The sequence below is a fragment of the Ascaphus truei genome, unplaced genomic scaffold (assembly GCF_040206685.1).
Source record: "Ascaphus truei isolate aAscTru1 unplaced genomic scaffold, aAscTru1.hap1 HAP1_SCAFFOLD_298, whole genome shotgun sequence".
NCBI classification, from domain to species: Eukaryota; Metazoa; Chordata; class Amphibia; order Anura; family Ascaphidae; genus Ascaphus; species Ascaphus truei.
In genome coordinates, this window is record NW_027455943.1 from 124,608 (window position 1) to 129,205 (window position 4,598).

General features: G+C 52.2%; 1 pseudogene; it reads left to right on the forward strand.

Annotated features, from left to right (window-relative positions):
* The first annotated feature begins 2,181 nt into the window (after positions 1 to 2,181).
* On the forward strand, positions 2,182 to 2,920 carry LOC142483130 (acid-sensing ion channel 2 pseudogene; annotated as a pseudogene).
* The last annotated feature ends 1,678 nt before the right edge of the window (positions 2,921 to 4,598 follow it).

Genomic DNA, 4,598 nt, shown 5'->3' on the forward strand with positions numbered 1-4,598 from the left:
GGATAACTTTAGGGGTTTAGCGGTTTGGGTAGGGGGATAACTTTAGGGGTTTAGCGGTTAGGGTAGTGGGATAACTTTAGGGGTTTAGTGGTTAGGGTAGGGGGATAACTTTAGGGGTTTAGCGGTTAGGGTAGGGGGATAACTTTAGGGGTTTAGCGGTTAGGGTAGGGGGATAACTTTTGTGGTTTAGCGGTTAGGGTAGGGTGATAACTTTAGGGGTTTAGCGGTTAGGGTAGGGGGATAACTTTAGGGGTTTAGCGGTTAGGGTAGGGGGATAACTTTAGGGGTTTAGCGGTTAGGGTAGGGGGATAACTTTTAGGGGTTTAGCGGTTAGGATAGGGGGATAACTTTAGGGGTTTAGCGGTTAGGGGGATAACTTTAGGGGTTCAGCGGTTAGGGGGATAACTTTAGGGGTTCAGCGGTTAGGGTAGGGGGATAACTTTAGGGGTTTAGCGGTTAGGGGGATAACTTTAGGGGTTTAGCGGTTAGGGTAGGGGGATAACTTTAGGGGTTTAGAGGTTAGGGTAGGGGGATAACTTTAGGGGTTTAGCGGTTTGGGTAGGGGGATAACTTTAGGGGTTTAGCGGTTAGGGTAGGGGGATAACTTTAGGGGTTTAGCGGTTAGGGTAGGGGGATAACTTTAGGGGTTTAGCGGTTAGGGTAATAACTTTAGGAGTTTAGCGGCTAGGGTAGGGGGATAACTTTAGGGGTTTAGCGGTTAGGGTAGGGGGATATCTTTAGGGGTTTAGCGGTTAGGGTAGGGGGATAACTTTAGGGGTTTAGCGGTTAGGGTAGGGGGATAACTTTAGGGGTTTAGCGGTTAGGGTAGGGGGATAAATTTAGGGGGTTAGGGTAAGAGGATAACGTTAGGGGTTTAGTGGTTAGAGTAGGCGCATAATCTTAGGGGTTAACAGAGCGAGTTGGAGAGAAAGTCGTCAGAGAGATACGTGATAGAGGCAGAGAGGGGGGAGTGAGAGAGAGACAGACAAAGAATGTTATTAGAGGGGGGGGGGGGAAGATAGGGGGAAAATAAACCAAGGAGAGACTGGAGTCAAGAGACTTAGGGTACGTATACACCTCATAATTAATAATGTCTGTTAACTCTTTAGATAACTGCCCATTCCTAGCATAGAGTGACCCGACCTCTGTGGGGCTGATCTCCACCCGCTCGTCTTCAACTCCACGCATGATGAGGATCAAATCCCTAGTGCTGCAAAACGGGGTCAAAAATACTGTTTGCGTGGGCAAGGAAACAGAATAAGTCCCCAGTGAAAGCTCACCTCGTTTTTTTTTAATAGATGAGATCGACACACAATCCTCTTAATCCCTTAGCTACATTATAACCCCCCCTCTGCTGGGCTGCCGCTCCAGGCACCAACCACCCCTTCAGTGAAAGATGTATTTATTTCTCCCATTGGCCGCCTCCATGTCCCGCGCCTCCCCCCAGCACTGTTTTGACATTTTATTGAAAGCGATTCTCCGTGGCGGCAATTAAAATCCCCTCTACACCCCCCTGTCCGCCCCCCCCCCCCCGGCCTCCTCCCTCTCTTCTCCCCGTCTGCACACTCTTCTTGTGATATATTCAGGTCAAACACACACACACGTTCTCTCTCTCTCTCCCCTCCGCCGGGCTGGGAATCGCGCGCTGAATTTGGGTGGTGAGGCAGAGAGAGAGAGGGATACGGTGGTCGGGAGAGGGAAGCTGGGAGATTCGGTAGACCCCCGGAGCTCCGTGGATTCAGCTCTCCCAAACGATATGCCGACGTACGCCAGCGTTATCACGCCGAGCTTCCCCGCTTGTCTTAACCCCTCTCTGATATCCCCTCTCTCCACTGGACCACGGTGCTGGTTTAATCACATTTCTGCTCTGCCTGCGTGTGTGTGAGAGAGGGAGGTGGAGAGAGAGAGAGAGAGAGAGAGAGAGAGAGAGAGAGAGAGAGAGAGGACGGCTTCGGTTTCCATTGGCCAAAGTCTGTCTCCCTCCCCACCCTCAGCAGTTCCACATCACCTTGGTGTCTCCCCATACCCATAACCAGCTCTTATCGCAATGGAGACATCTACAGCCAGAGTTTCCATGGATTTTCTGTATAAACATTTGCCCCTGGCAGGCGGACGCTGAGCTGACGGGAGGACGACAAAGCATCGGAGGGGGGGTTCCCTGGATGGGAGGAGGAGGAGGAGGAGGAGGGGAGGGAGGGGATCGTCTGAGTTTCCCCTCATGCACTCTCTGATGTACGTAGGGAGGGTTTGAAAGCACGAGCTGGACAAGACCAGTGACAAGCCGGTACCGCTCAACTGGTAAAATGGATCTGAAGGAGAGAGACAGCGAGGACAGTTTGGGCAGCCTTCATCCCTCCAGCATACAAGTCTTCGCCAACGCGTCCACCCTCCACGGGATCCGCCACATCTTCGTGTACGGGCCGCTGACACTCCGGCGCTTACTGTGGACAGTGGCCTTTGTGGGCTCCCTGGGTCTTCTCCTTCTGGAGAGTTCTGAGCGAGTGGCCTTCTACTTCTCTTACCAGCACGTCACCAAAGTGGACCAGGTGGTGGTCGGCAGCTTGGCCTTCCCGGCCGTCACCATCTGCAACCTCAACTCCTTCCGCTTCTCCAGCATCAGCGCCAACGACCTGTACCACGCCGGGGAGCTGCTGGCCCTGCTGGACGTGAACGGACAGATCCTGGAGCCCCACCTTGCCGACCCTGAGGTCTTGGCCGCCCTCCAGGAAAAGACCCAGTTCAAGCACTTCAAACCCAAGACCTTCTGCATGGGGGAGTTCATGGGGCGGGCGGGACACGACCTTAAGGAAATGATACTCTACTGCAAGTACCGAGGCCACGAGTGCAGCCACAAGGACTTCAGAACGGTGAGTACCAGAGATAAACCACCATTCACCTGCTCAGGTCAATGACCAGTGAAGAAGGCTAAGCTCATGGAACCCAACTGGGTCTAAGAATCAATGCAGGGAAACGTGTGTTTCGATGTTGGGCGGGACATGAGATGTAGATGGGCGGAAGCCAAGAAGTTGAGGTGGATCTTAAAGTTAAGTGGGTGTTTTGTTGCAGAAGTTGAATATATCTCATTCGGATGCCCACCCCACATAACGCCTTCCCTAGCTCCTGTTTCTTTTACATACTCCAAATCCCGAGTTGACACACACAGACGGGCCAAAAATGGAAGAAAACCCTTGACGCCGAGCTAAAAACACCACTTGTAGCACCAGCGTAGTTCCCAAAGTGCCTTAGTTCATAGATCCCCGGAGATTCCCCATCTTGGTGTTGTAGCACGTGGAAATGAGTCTTGGGTCACCTGCCAACATTCAGTCGCAACGTGTCCCAGGGAAAACCTGGACAACGCTCGTTTTCTGGTCTCTGGAGCTCATTGAAGCCAAAGAATGTGAAACTAGTAGAGAAATGTTTGGCTCAGTCTCAGAGAGACGGGAAGTCACTTTTTATTCCGATGGCCCTGGCGAGGAAACGGCAGGGAGCCGGGGAAGTAGGGATCAGTGTTGGGTGAAAATAACACAGCCAGGTGTACCCAAGAGAAAAGAGTCCTATTCATTTCTGTATGGTTGAGTTCACTAATCCACCAACCTTTAATCTGTCTGCACAATGGGCTGGGCAGTTAGCAGCGGAGGGGGTGTGAGGGTGAGGGGGGGGGGCAGTATTTCGTGTTTACCTAGGGTGAAGTTGACGGGGGAATACACTTTGTTGCCAACTTTCTGAAACTTCCCCACATTCCTGTGGACGTGATTCTGTGTTTTGACAGTAAACATAATTAATACGGAGTTAAAATGATGAGTAGAAATCGGGCGGGTAGGAACTTAGGGACACGTAGACACGTTTGCGTGAGAAGATGTCTGGGCAATGGAGCTGACACTCTATGGGTAAGGATAGCGTAACTCATACTTATCATAAAGTATCGCGGGTCTACTTCCTCCGGGATAAACGTACGTTCGGATCAGCGAGATGCTGAACTTGGGCGATAGGAAGTTATACGTAGCCAGCTGTTCCTTATCCCCTGAGGGTGGGATTTTAGGGTTTCGTTTATTGAATTCAGTTTGCTGTTGACATGATCAGAATATTTCAGACACCAGTGCCATCATAGGCCGCGGTTATAGTGGCGTGCGCGTGTCACGGAGCGCGTGACATCACGCGCGCCTCTCGCTCAAGAGAGACATGCACTAAGGCTGGAGGCGATGGGGGGCGTGGTCGGGGGCGTGGCGGACGCGTCACTTGGCTGAACCGCTCACATGACGCGGCTGGCGCGCTGCAAAAACGCTTCATTTTTCTACTCAGTTATCTGTCGCTCCCTAGCGCTTGGTCGCGCCCACTCGGTGCGCCTTCATTGGTCTACATTAATTTGTTCCGGTGTCACGCGCATGCGCGCCGCCACTATAACCGCGGCCCTGCGTGTAATATCTAGCGGCAGTCGTGTATTTCATTTGAGTTTTAGATGAACTGTTCCATGACGAAGCCTCGAAGTCTGGATGTGTTATATGGGAAGATCAACATGGAAGCAGAGGTGGAGGAGCCATCTTAAAGATTTAATAGGGGAGGGGGGTTCCCCCGGGAGGGGGGGGTGTCCCCCAGAGCCA